Source organism: Belonocnema kinseyi, chromosome 7 (genome assembly GCF_010883055.1).
Source record: "Belonocnema kinseyi isolate 2016_QV_RU_SX_M_011 chromosome 7, B_treatae_v1, whole genome shotgun sequence".
NCBI classification, from domain to species: domain Eukaryota; kingdom Metazoa; phylum Arthropoda; class Insecta; order Hymenoptera; family Cynipidae; genus Belonocnema; species Belonocnema kinseyi.
The window spans coordinates 118,017,362-118,032,416 of NC_046663.1; the positions used below are offsets into that span (position 1 = coordinate 118,017,362).

Genomic DNA, 15,055 nt, shown 5'->3' on the forward strand with positions numbered 1-15,055 from the left:
ACACACAGATAATGGCTATGGATTTGTGTCCGAGCAAGCAGAAGAGACGATTCATCGTGAATTTTTGAAGCTCTGGGCATGCTATCAAGAAAATGATATGAATGATGAATCGCATTTACCTCAATTATTTAAAGCAGTAGTTGAATTCTCATCACTCTATATTTAACATTAAAATATTATTTTAATATAATCTTATAATTTTATATAAACCACTGCAATATATAAGAAGAAACAAGTAAGAAACAAAAACTACAACAAAAAATCTTTAAAAATGTAAAAAAATAGGACCCTATAACCACTTACGTCCTCGTCGTCGGGCCTGGATCACTCCTAACGTGGTTTATGTACAATATTCGCTTCATAGATATTATACTTAAACTTTTTAATAAATAAATCGCTATAAATAATAAATTTAAAAAAATTGTTTAGCCCTCTTTAACTCATTATTTGTGACATTGTTACACTATAAAAGCTAAAATATAAAAATGTGAATATCTCGAGAAAAGGAGTAGCTAAGATTTTTCGCTTGGTGGATTTTGAGTCTACATATGATTCAGAAAAAGCCTGTGAAAACCGTTTGTGGGTACATTTTCATAAAACTCAAATCACGTTTAGGACCACCATGACACTATTCTGAGGGGTTACCAATTTCTAAGATTTTTAAATTGAATATCATACGATAGTTTTTGCACGAAAAAGAGGGGAAAGATTAAACTTTGTTTGCAGACAGAAGAGAACATTTTTTTTTAATATGATAGTATAAAATAATGTATAGGCATGTGGCTAGCGACTAAATGCAAAATTCCCCGCTTAATAGTGAGTAATTCCTTGACCCATTTTTACTATAAACTTCTGCGATTCTCTTTATATCCCGTAGCCTCAATCAAAATGCCATTTTACCGACTATTATACTGAAAAAAAATTGTTCTTGAATCAAGTAAATTTAAAAAAGTTATGAAATATCTAAAAGTAATAAACATTAAACAAAAATTTTCCAAAAAATGCGCAGGTTTCAATTTATCCAACTCTTTTATCGTATATAATACTCTCTTACTCAATTTTTAATGAAATATAAAATTTCTTAAACAATAATATAAAATATGTGAAAAGGTGAAGTAAATTTCACTTATTTAACAAGGGACTTAACACTTGTTGTTTCTAAATATTTAAACCGCTTAAAAACGACCCAAAGGTAATGAATTATAAAGAAAAGTTGGGTGTATAAAAATTCTTTGATAACATCAATGACAAAAAAAGAATGTTCTGCTACACGAAAATTTACATAAACCACAAAGTTTTTAATTTATCGAATGCTTTGATCATACATTGTTTACTAAGATTTGAATATGGAATTGCTTTCCTAAAACAACAATTTAACAACAATTTTCGATTTATTTAATTCTTTTATAGTACTTATTAATTCAGGTTTTAATTTAAAATAACAATTCCAAACAAAAATAATTTAAAATATGTAAAAAAGAATTGATCGCTAGATTAAATATTACCCATTTAAAAAAGTGCTCGATATTTTATTTTTATTTCAAGTATAAAATACTTCGAAATCAGAAGAAAAAAGAATTCTGTAAAGAAACGTTTGATGCAAGAACTTGCAGGTTAGAAGTGATAGGGTCTCACGGTGGGGTCGTATGGAAAATATTTATTTGCTTCCTCGTATTCTCAATTATTTTATTTGAAAAAATTCTAATGGTCAATTTTTTAAATATTCTTTCATAAAATGAAGTGCATTCTTAATAAACTTTTTAAAAATGTTATTGAATTCTTTTTCCTTAAATATTTTGCTTGATAAACGCAAACCATTTTTTTTAACTATCAAAAAAATGTAATAATTGTATTTTAAGCATTTTTTAAAACTTATAACTTTGTTTTATGCTGTCATATATTTATTTTTTATCATTTACAAAAATGTTTCAGGGTTCAAAAACTTCGAAATAATTTAATTTTAAGTAGATTAATACATACAAATAATCAGCGAAAAAAATTGTAGACGCAGGACATTTATAACCTTTTAATAATTTTAGGAATGAAATTACTTTTGACTCTTGCATAATTATTTAAAAATTAATAACACTTTCTTTAAATCTATTTGCGAATTTTTAATTCTTACCCACAAAAACTTACCGACGAAATAAACTTATAATTTTTTAAATAGTTTTATGAGTGATTTGATTTGTGTGTCAGCGTAAAGTTTGTAGTTTATCAAAGTTGCAAATTCCTATCTACATTTGCATAAATAAAATTGCTTATGTGCACCAATATATTAATTTTCATAATATGTGCGCGATGTCTATTGTATTAAGTCTAAAGTTTTTGTATTGAAAAGACTGATGTGATTCTATTTTGATGATATAGGTATCTTCAAAGTAAATCTGACATTCGTTTCAAATAAATAATTATTTGAAGGAAAATATCCAAGCATTATTTTAATCGAAATTATTTCTGCACTGAATACATTCATTTTCTCGTCTCAAGAACGTGAACATTCTTTAAATTAAAATAGGAGTCAAAATAAGTATATGAATTTACTTGGATCAAGAATTTTGTTAGAGTTTTAGTTACTTATCATGAGAATATAATATTCTTAATTCAATATTTTATTAAACTTCACGCAAATAAGTATAATGAAACAAATTAACTCAATAGTTTTTTGCTTAGAGTAAATATATTCTTGATTCAGATAGTTGTCCTGATTCTATTATTTTCTTGATTGAAGAAAATCGGTCCCTTGTAAAAAGAAAATACTTTTTTCTTTCCAGTAAAATCAGCCAAGTAAATTAGCCTACTTGATTCAATGCAAATTTTTTTTCAGTGTATACATAAAGGATCCAGACTGGCATAGACGACTGTCTGAGGGAAGGAATTAAAAGTATCTTATATAAAGCATTGATTTTCTCCTCATTTTAACGCTGAAGCACGTACCACCATTTTTTTTACTCAATTGTCCAGTTTTTATCTAAAATTAAATTTATTAAAATTAAAATGGTTTAAAGTCGTAAATCTTTAATGAAAAACGTTTGGAAATGTCCATGTTTTATAACATGTCATTCAATAGATTTCTGTTGAGTATTAGAAAGAATATTGGAATGCGTGAGATTGTAAAGCAAAAGTTAATCTCCTCTCACGATTTTAAGAATGCATATAGAAGTGAGTGTTTAGTTTTATGGTTTTGGTGTGAAGTGACGAATGCCATGATCTGGAGTATAGGGTTGACTGTTTTAAAAAGGGCGTGAGTAGGCCATTTTTCTGACCTAAGTCTAGGACCTTCGTCGACAGTCGTTTTGCTTCACTCTTAGGAGTTAGACGTACCTTTCTTCTGCAATTTGACTAAACTGTTTGTTTATAGGATTGAAACGCAGTATTTTTTTATCTCTTTAAATACAGCAATTTCCCATAGGTTATGGACCCAGAAATTAGCGATATTTTGTTTAATGTAAATAAAAATCTGAAGTGATGAAACTGTAAAGAAACTGTGAAGATTTTACAATTTTGTGAAGTTTTTTGCGTGACAAGTGACAATGGAAAGTTTAAAAATGAAAAGGAACATCAAACCATTTGATGGAGAAAAATATAGTGTCTGGAAGTTTAGAATACGTGCATTGTTAACTGAGTTAGACGTAATTTAAGTTTTAGATAGTGAAATTCCGGTTAATGTGAATCATGCATGGAATAAAGCCGAGAGAACTGCCAAAAGTGTAATTGTTGAGTACTTATCTGACTCGTTTCTCGGTTTTGCAAAGGCAGAGCGTACTGCGAAAGAAATAGTACGTAATTTGGATGTTATTTATGAACGCAAAAGCCTTGCTACTCAGTTAGCTCTTAGAAAGAAGTTACGCGGATTAAAATTGACTGGTTATACAAAATTGATCAAACATTTTACAGTTTTCGACGATTTGATTACTGAGCTTTCAGCAGCAGGTGCTAAATTAGATGAAACTGACAAGGTGTTTCATCTACTTCTAACTCTTCCTACAACACATGATGGTGTAATAACTGCTATCGAGACATTATCAGAAGATAATTTGACTCTGGCTTTTGTGAAGACAAGACTTCTTGATCATGAAGTTAAATTAAAAAATGGAAGTGGAGATACGAGCGTAAAGGTGCTTCAAGCTGAAAATAAAGATGTATCTACTGCAAAAAAATATAACAATGAAGCTTCAAGATTCTCGAAAAATTTTCGTCAGGGACAATTTAAAGAACGGAACTTCAAATAAAAAAAATCATTTGAGGTCAAATGTCATCACTGTGGCAGGAAAGGACACAAAGAAAAATTGTCACTACCACAAAAGAGGACTTCAATACCAAAATGATAGAAATAGAACTGTTCAAAACGTTCAAATAACTGAAAAACCATCGACTTCATTTACAAGCACATCTGGTTTTGGGCTGGAGACTGTTTACCTGAAAAAGAAGGAAAAGTTATTTCCTTCTCGACTCTGGAGCTTCGGACCATATTGTCAAGAGGGATGATTTGTTCAGCAGCTTCATTGAATTGCAACCTCCTATGAAGATTTCTATTACGAAAAATGGATCCTTCATAAGTGCGATAAAGAAGGGAACAATCCAGGTCACAACTAATTTGGGAATCCCAGGATTTCTGGAAAATGTGCTCTATTGTCCTGACATTTCAAATAATCTACTTTCAGTTCTAAAAATGCAAGAAGCTGGTATGAAAGTTGTATTTAATGAAACAGGTGGAGTTCAGGTAATAAAAGACGCTAAGGTCCTGATGAAAGGTAAGCCATTGAATAATTCAATAAGTGTCGTTTTTATTGTTGAAAATAATATGATAAACGATAAGAATCAGGCAAGTAATGTCATATGTAGTAATTGTGAATTTTGGCATCAACGTTTGGGTCATATTGGAAGATCAAAATTTATAGAATTAAAAAATAAGAAAATGATAAATGACATGAGCCAAGTTGATCATGTGATTCCAAACGATAATTTGTGTGAAGCGTGCATTAATGGCAAACAAGCACGATTACCTTTTGAGAAGTCTAAAGATAAAACTTATGTGAAACGCCCGTTATTTATTGTTCATTTTGATGTTTGCGGTCCAATCACTCCTTCAACGGTTGATAATAACTTTTTTGTGATCTTTGTTGATGAATTTACTCACTATTGTGTTACATATTTAATTGCATATAAATCAGATGTTTTCTCAGTTTTTAAAGAGTTTATTGCAAAAAGTGAGACTCATTTTAATTTGAAAATAGTTCATTTGTATAGTGATAATGGATGGGAATATTTATCAAATGAGATGAAAGACTTTTGTGTGCAAAAAGGTATTAGTTATCACTTGACAATTCCACGAACCCCACAGCTAAATGGTGTATCAGAACGAATGATTAGGACAATAACGGAGAAAACCCGTGCCATGATTTTTGGTGCTAGTTTAGAAAAATGTTTTTGGAGAGAAGCGGTTCTAACTGCTACTTTGTTAATTAATTTAACACCAACTAAAGCTGTGAAACATAGTAAAACACCATATGAATTGTAGCATGAAAAGAAACCTCAATTAATATATTTGAAAGTTTTTGGTTCTACAGTTTATGTACATAATAAAGCCAGAAAGACCAAATTTGATGAAAAATCCTGGAAGGGTATATTAGTAGGGTATGAACCAAATGGTTATAAAGTGTGGGACGTAGAAAGTGGAAAGTTCTGTGTAGTTCGAGACGTTATTGTTGATGAGACAAATTTCTTGGTGCCCAAGCCTGTGGTAAGACCTGAAGGGGTTAATTTAGAAAACTCCCAAAATGTAACTGATGCATCTGACATTCTGTCAAAATCAGTTGAAAAGTCTCATAAATCTGATAATGATAAATCAGGTACATTAGAATCAAGAATTAAAATTATTCCTAATAAAGTTGCTAAATTAGGTACTGAGGTTGAGAAATCTGTAAATGAAACAGATATAAATTTGCACACTGAGTCAACATCTCAAGATAAACAATTGGAAGTCGAAAAATTCCCTGAGCCTAGAAGAAGTGAAAGGATTAAAAATCGTTTTCATGTATCATATAATGAAGATGATATATCAGACGATTATATCATGTGCGCTCAATCACTTTTATGTAAAATACCCACTTCAATTCATCAAATTGAAAACAGAGTTGATAGAGTAGAGTGGGGAAAAGCTATTAAAGATGAAATTGATTCACTTTTAATTAATAACATCTGGACTTTAGTAACGAAGCCTGAAAATAAAAATATAGTTGATTGCAAATGGATCTTTACTATTAAAAACGATGAATTTGGAAATCCATTAAGTTACAAAGCTCGTCTCGTTGCTCGCGGTTTCAGTCAAGAGTATCTGATTGACTATAATGAAATTTTTGCGCCAGTCGCAAGAATTTCAAGCTTCAGATTCATAATGGATTTTTCAAATCAGTTTAATTTATTGATTCATCATATGGATGTCAAAAGTGCTTTTTTAAATGGTAAATTAAAAGAAGAAATTTATATGAAAGTACCTGAACGTATTAAATGTAAAGACAATCAAGTTTGCAAATTAAATAGAGCCATATATGGACTTAAACAAGCAGTCAAATGCTGGTTTGAAGTATTTGAACAAACTCTAATTGATAAAGGTTTTCTAAATTATCTGTTGATCGATGTATTTATATTTTAGACAAAGGGAATATATCTAAAAATATCTATGTAGTTCTGTATGTGGATGATTTAGTAATTGCCACTGCTAATGATGAAACAATGAGAAGTTTCAAGAATTATTTAATGAATACATTTCGTATGACAGATTTGAATGAAATTAAACTCTCTGTTGAGATAAAAATAGATGGAAATGAAGATAGAATTACCTTAAATCAAAGCGCGTACATTAAAACAATTCTTGATAAATTCAATATGGCTGATTGCAAAGCTGTAAGCACACCTCTTGAGAGTAAATTAGATTATACTGCTTTAAATTCAGACGAAAAGTATGATGCTCCTTGCCCAAATCTTATTGAGCGTTTAATGTATTTAATGGTTTGTTCGCGGCCTGATTTAAGTACTGCAATACATATTTTGATTAGATTCTCGAATAAAAATAACAAGGAATTGTGGCAATGTCTAAAAAGAGTATTAAGATATCTCAAGGGCTCTATTGATATTAAATTAACATATGTCAGGGGAAATTATAAGCAACTATTATGTGGTTATGTTGATTCTGATTGGGGTGGTCATAACGAAAATGATAGAAAAAGCACAACTGGCTATGTATTTAAATTATTTGAAAAATTTACAATATGTTGGAATACAAAGAAACAGTTATCTGTGGCAGCTTCATCTACTGAAGCTGAATATATGGCTCTTTTTGAGACAGTAAAGGAAGCAATGTGGCTAAACTCATTAGCAAATAGTATTAGTATAAATATTTCCAAACCAATAATTAATAACGGTTGTATAAGCATTGAGAATAATCCAACGAGCCATAAAAGATCCAAAAATATTGACATAAAATATCATTTTACAAGCGAACATGTAGAGAAAAATTTAATAAAATTAATGTATATTCCTACAGGTGAACAGTTAGCTGATATGCTAACGAAGCCGCTACCAGCTGCAAGATTTGTAGAGCTGAGAACCAAAATGGTTTTAGAATAAGCGATTGAGAACAATGTACATATTGTATGTAATGTTTTGTGCTGAAACAATATATACATACATACATATATATATATTAGAATGGTCTGATTGGGTTTTTCTGGGGTTTCCCCAATCCTTGCAACGAATGTTGGGCCATATGTAACTTCCCAGAAATCAGAAGAAGGGTACGTACGTCATATTTAGTAAAATTAAGTCCTGAAGTTGTATGTAAGTATGTAAATAAAAATAATTGTCGTCGATTAATTTTTGAGGGGGCGTGTTGAGTATTAGAAAGAATATTGGAATGCGTGAGATTGTAAAGCAAAAGCTAATCTTCTCTCACGATTTTAAGAATGCATAGAGAAGTGAGTGCTTAGTTTTATGGTTTTGGTGTGAAGTGACGAATGCCATGATCTGGAGTACAGGGCTGACTGTTTTAAAAAGAGCGTGAGTGGGCCATTTTTATGATCTAAGTCACAGTCGACAGTTTAGACGTACCTTTCTTCTGCAATTTGAATAAACTGTTTGTTTATAGAATAGAAACGCAGTATTTTTTTATCTCTTTAAATTAAGCAATTTCCCATAATTTCAAATAATATAAATCTTTAGTTTGAATTCATTGACACAGAAATGTCAACAAAAAACCATTGAGCAAGGTCGAAATCGTTCATGTACATTCTACGCTGTACAGACTAGTTTCCGCGATCTTCTATGGACACGCATATCCGACATGTTTATAATTTCCTGTGAATTTTATTCTAATATTCAATTTAGAACAACAATAAACTATTCGTCAGTTATAGAAAAATATTTAAACGGTAACTTGAAGGTGTAAATATCTTATTACTTATTGGTAACGAATGTTTGGCTTGTGCAAATCTTATTAGATCAAATCTCAGAAAAGTAGTTGCACTCAATTCTCGGGTTTCAAACAATTTCATGGATCACTCAAATTTTCAAATTCAAGCCTTAAAAACTGAAACATATATAATATTAAAATAATATTAATATATTAAAGTCACATTAAAAAAAAAAATTGCCAAATTGGAAATTTTATAACTTTGAACCACCTAAATTTACAAATTATTCATTTATTTAATTTATTTTAAGTTAGAGGTTCAATTTTTCTTCAATCAAGCCTACATCTTAAAACGAGGAAACAGCTGACACTTGAGGATATTAAAAATTGAGTAAATTAGGGTAAATAGGATATCTTTAAAGTTTAAGCCAACTATGGAATGTGTCTACGCGAAGAATTCAATATCGATCCTTTTACCGTTACTTTGTTACCTCATTTCGTAAGATATCACACATTTTTTCCGCCAAAAATGATCATTTATGAAAAATACAAACGTGCAACATACAAATACGAAGTAAAAATAAACTTGAACATTTTAGATTTTTAAATTTCCCTAACAAATTAAAACGCTACTTTTATTGTGAAAACAAATATGCGAAGGTTTAATCATTTGATGAAGTCAGACAAAAGAAAACATTTGGAATGTTGCAAACTGACCTTTGTACGAGATAATGAGTCAGCACTGGCCTTCCTATGAATACCAAATTACGATAAAAAACAAGTTAACGTTTTGCTAACGAAACCAGAATTGAACCAACGCATTCTATCTGAAATGAAACGATTCATTTTACGCTGACCAAAATTTCGGATTTGAATTAATTATACGAAACCTAACGCAATCGCATCTGTAATTGAGGTCGAATCACCTTTTTTTCCTTGACCATGCTTGATGTTTACACGCCAACAATTTTTTTTTAGGTCTATTTATTCTGTTTTCTTTATTCTACAATGAAGAAATCAAATTTAAGGTTTATTGCAACCTAATCAAAAAGTTTTCAAAATCAGCGGTACTGTGTCACTTGCTTTGTTTTTCATTCTTTCTTGATCTTTATGATGGCATAAGAATATTATACAACAAAATTATAGTTAAAACGTTTTGTTTGAATTAAATTTGAACAACTTTAGCTGCGAAATAAAAAGTTTTAAATTTTAAGCATAAAAATAAACCATTTAATTTTGAAGTTACCTGCCAGCTTTCCTTCACTTTGAAATAGTCTAAATTACAGAATTCTAAATTATTTAAAAATAATAATTTAAAAAATGTAATCATTTAAATTTCCAACAAGCGAGTGGAGAAACAGATGAGATAAAAAATTTACGTTGGCACTGAGAAACATCTGTCAATAAAGGATTATAAAATTATTATAATTATTTAATAACATATATACTAAAGAAAGTTAAATTTTAAAAATGAAACTTTTACAAATGCGAATAGGTATGCAGTTTTGTCACCTAGTATTAACAAAGCGGTGCGTAAAATTCAACTTGTAAATAACTCTTCACATTGCGAATCACTTTTGTACAATATTTTGAAAAATTTTCATTTCTTTTTTTTCACACACTCTTGATTATAATGACGACTATCTCTTTCATTCCATCTTATCGCTATTCGAGAATATGGAAACGAGGATTGAATATCAAACGACCTAAATTTATAATCATTTCTCACCCAATGATCACTCACCTACTGTAATGATTGTCCAGATAAAATACAAGCGCAAAAATATTAATTATAAAATCAAATATATAAAAAATCAGCTAAAAAACTATTTGTGAGTATAGTATAAAAAATATAACAAAAATCACAGCGCATATTGCAAACAAAAATTCCAAAATAGGGTAAGTTGAAACTTGTTCTTTTATTTTTTTACAGAAAAAAGAGAATTCCAAGGGAAGCAGAAAAAATGTCTACAGTATACGAACTGAACAAAAAAACCGGTAATTCCTACCAAAATCTAGGTACAAATATTCCCTTTTCCAGCTTTCCCTAATTTTGCCGGAAAAATATTATACCAATATTTTAGTACACGTAGCCACGGCCTAATTTTTATCATATTTAAACTGAAAATTAGAAATAGCTTTCAATTAGAAACATATTAAATTTTTTTTAATCTGTCGAACTACAGTCACCACAGTATATATTTTCCTTAAAAAGGGATGATTGCAAAATCCCGAAAAACTAAAAATTAGGATGTTACCGAATTTGAAAATTTCCGATAATAGATCATTGAAATGAACTTGCCGACATTATAAAATATGCAACAATATACAATTTCCGACACAGAAGAATTTCCGAATCATAAAATTCCCAAATACAACAAATTAAAAACATTATGAATACATAAATAATAAGATATAAAAAATGTGTTCATGAAATAGAAGCATTTTATTCCTTATGTTATTATTTAAAAATTTTTACTGTTGTTCTTAGGTTCGGAAATTTCCCTGTGTCTTTACCTGTCTGTTTAATATTTTAGTAAGAATGTGAAAAATATTGCATTAGAAAAAAGTATCAAAAGGCTTCAAAATAATTATCTTAGGTAGACCTACGTTTTACCTCGTCTTCTTTTTGCAACATTCGTTTGTCCCAAAGTTTTTAAATTCGTAGTGGTTAGCCTGCTGGCGCCGGCAAGATTGCATATTGCCGGCTTTTTTCCTTTTCCTTTTTTTTCAAGCATACGAAAGGGACTTTTACGCATTTTAGAGTAAGCCCATGTAATTGAGGAGTTATTTTTGTAGTTTTTGGCTTTTGACGCGTTTAACGAAACGTTCTATGTATAAATCACACTTTATCGTTTACCTAGACTCTCTGCCTTAAGAATTATTTATTTTATAATAATTTATTTTTACCGTTACTGTAACTTTTTTTGTTGGTACCTATTTTTTATACATAACCTTTTTTATGGGTTTGTTCATACGATTTTTGGGAGAGTTTGCATTCGGTGACACCCACCCTCATTCAAAACCTCATTCAAAACCTCATACCTATCCAGCAGTCCCACTTGCTTTTTATATCACTCCAAGAATATGAACAGAACCCTAAATCATTTCGATTATCCCATTTTCGAGTATCGAGTACTTCAATTTTTCTTTTTATAAACACGATTTTCCTCAGTTTTTACCTTGAAAATTATATTTTCAGGTATTTGCGTGACTGTATACGTAATTCGCTTTTATTTCGTATTTTGCACTTTGCCAAAAGCAGCCAGCAATGTAGATTCCACCTTTTAAATTTCCTTTCCACTTTAAAGCGATGCAATTTAAAGAAAGTTGTCCACTTTCCAAGCACTTCCAAGTTACTCTTAAAACTTTTACAATTTGGAAATTTATACCGAAATTTCGAGTTTAACTAGCATCAGTGCAAGAGCAACAATTCTTGGCATCGTAGCCAAATTATTGGCATGTTAAAAACCGAAGATAAACTATTTTAGATAAATATTCCATTGCATTAGATAATTAATTAATAAATGCATTATATCTAAATATGATAGTATGAATACATTAATTGAGGCGAAACCGGCTAAAAAAATGCATTATCTAAGAAATTACATAAGGGTATCGACAATGGGGGCGGGGGGGGGGGCAGACTTGGTGCTCCTACCCTATACATTGCAATGTTGGTTCGAATATTGAAAATTCGAATTTGAAATGCATTTATTTTGGGTCTATCTTTCATCGAAGAAACTAAGTAATTTGGATTTTTTTTGAATTTCGATAATCTAAGATTCTAAGGAAATCAAGCCGCGTTGATTGATGGAAAATGAGATTTTTCGATTTTGAAAAATCCAGTATTCGAAGCACGTGTTCAGTTTCATGTCGAACCGAACACATGGTTAGACATGCGATTGTTTTGAAACTTCCTAATTGTTTAACCTTAGTACATCCAACAACAATCATATAATACATCATTTTCTTTTTCTCCGCGAAATTTTTAATTAAAAAATTTGTTGAATTTAAGGCATGTATAATTTTTTGTTAACCCAATCAAACCTTTCCGAATACATATGGATTAGTCAGTGAGGCCTGATTATAAACATTTTTATCAGAAAGACAATTTACTGCGAAAAGTGGCGGCAGTGAATGACGTAAATTTTAAACAGAAATAATTTTTCAAGGTAATATGAGAAAAGCGTTTCTTTTCCTAGAAAAAGAATTTGTTGAGAAAAAGAATGGTTACAGTGTTCGCTAGTTACAGCCTTCGATTCTCGGTAGTGAAATACTAGTCATGAAATATTTGTTTACTACTTACGTGAAATGCAAACAAGGGTGTCGATCTTTCCACCTCAGAACAAAGCCAGCAAAATAAAAACGTGCAGCCTTGGTTAACTTAACAGGGCACAATTATATCACGAAATTTCCAAATTAACAGTTATGCGTAGCACTTTAAAAATGTACACCCTATTTTGAAACTATTTATTGTGCGTAGAACACTCCGCACGAGATAGACGCGAGAAAGTGAAATTCGAGTTCGGATTGGCCGAAGACGGGGGTGTGTAGACCGCGCCTCTTACCTCGAATTTTTATCTGTCCAAAAATGCACTTGGCAGTGTATTAATAATATAACACAGAAGCTGTATAGTACAGGAACTAATATTGTTTTTCCATCTTGAAAGACATTCAACGACTCTATGGCAATAATAGAACAAGTCACGGAGCGATGCACCTCGTACAAAGATGTATCGTATTAACGCGTAGGATCTTCAGTGAAGACTAACTCCTGACGAATCGAAAAAATCGCGACACAGTTTCGTTTTCTTCGATAGCTCGAGTGCACACTCTAAAGGTGGTATATATGTATGAATATTTGATTGTGTAAACTGATGAACAAACTCAAACAGGCACAATACGATTTGCGATGTGCCAACAGCGAGCCAAGAACGCCAAGAATTTCACTACAGTCGAGTGCTGACTGCAGTGCTTTGCTCATGAACCTGAATATCTTTGCTTGAGCGGCTTTAACCTACACACTCGAACGCCATCAACACACTTGCCCAGAGAACACTCAACTACGTCTAGAAAATGTGCGCATGTGTTTGCCTGCGTATAATTGTGTATAATTTTTCACAGTAAACTACCCAGCCACGTTGAACAATTTCTGTTGGTGGAAGGGGCACTACCACCCTCCATGTTTTTCGACAGTTTTAAAACATATTGCCAGTTTAATTATACATTATATATTTATCGTTTTTTAATATTCTTGATCAATCTTGCTATTCTTTTTATTTTCGAATGAAAATTAAATAAGCGGGACCGAATGTCTTTCCCATGACAGTTTCTATAACCTATTTTCTTTAAAGGTACTATTTGATAAAATTATATTTATAGAATACATATTAGATCAAATAATTACAATTTATCAGGGAAGGGTTTAACTCGTGTTTCTCTTGTCCCTCTTGCGCTTGTCCTTGTATAGCTTGTATAGTCAAAGTTTGAGATTAGACTTTTGACATTTTCATATACGAGGTGCTACCAGGGGGGTGCTTCCACTGTAATGCCCAATGCAAAAATGTGTCACGACAGTTGAAAACGGCCGTGCGGCGGCACTAGTAGTAACTTTATTCTACAAAACCATACAGTACCAGAGATGAGTTGGGAGATTGCTCATGTCAGAGATGAGGTGGAGATAGCCGAGATAATGGAATAAGAGAATGTGAAAAACATGCGCTGATAACTGCGCCCTCTTGGCGGATTACCTAAGAGTTACTTTGAAGGCGCAAGTTGCGCGTCGGTAAATGACGAAAGTTAGCAATTTCTGAAATGATTTACCAATTAAGTTTCTGCTCAATTAGTTACCACAAAGATGTCTTTGTTGCCGATCTGAAAGTTTCGACAGATTTCGGTGGTCCTCTATTTATATCTCGATCCCCATTAGAAAGAAATTTAAGAAATTGGCGATTTTGAGGTTATGTTTTTCAGGTGTATATAATATGGATATTATTACTACTATATATATTATTGATGTTAATATTATAATTATAAAATATTATATTGAAATTAATAACGATTTGACTATTTTTATATATAAATAGTTCAACTTTCAACTAAAACAATTCGTTTTCTGCAAAAAAAAAAGATTTTGGATAAAATACATCAATTAAAAAAAATTTTTTGAAATTGTTTTCAACAAAATAGCTAAATTTTTAAACAAAAATTAAAATTTTTATCCAAAAGGCTAAATTATATACTAAAAAAACGGAATTTTTAATAAAATACATGAACTTTGCACAAAAGAAATTTATTTTCCACCAAGTCTAATTTTCTATACAAAAATTAATGTTTAATCACAGTTAATTTTTCGACAAAAAAGAATTATTTTATTGTACTTAAAAACAATTAATTTTTAAACAAAAACAAAGAAAAATTGTTTACAAAATAGTTAAATTTTCAGAAAACAAATTTTTTCAACTAAATTGATACATCAACAAAAAAAACTACATTTTTGACAAAGCAGTTCCAATTTCAACCTGAAAAGTTGAAAATAATTAAAATTTTTTGGAATTGCTTTAAATTATTGAAATTAGTTGAAAATGTTTGGAATGTTTTAAAACATCCTAAAATATTAAAAATCCTTTGAAATCTCTTGAA

The 15,055-nt window shown here is 30.6% G+C and overlaps 1 protein-coding gene across 1 annotated transcript in view; it reads right to left on the reverse strand.

Annotated features, from left to right (window-relative positions):
* Positions 1 to 13,461, reverse strand: part of LOC117176646 (carnitine O-palmitoyltransferase 1, muscle isoform) — a 168,312-nt gene extending 154,851 nt beyond the window's left edge. Inside the window, exon 1 of the mRNA XM_033366899.1 lies at positions 12,720 to 13,461. The gene's annotated coding sequence lies outside the window, so the exon portion shown is untranslated. The remainder of the gene's footprint in view (positions 1 to 12,719) is intronic.
* Between the last annotated feature and the right edge of the window lie 1,594 nt (positions 13,462 to 15,055).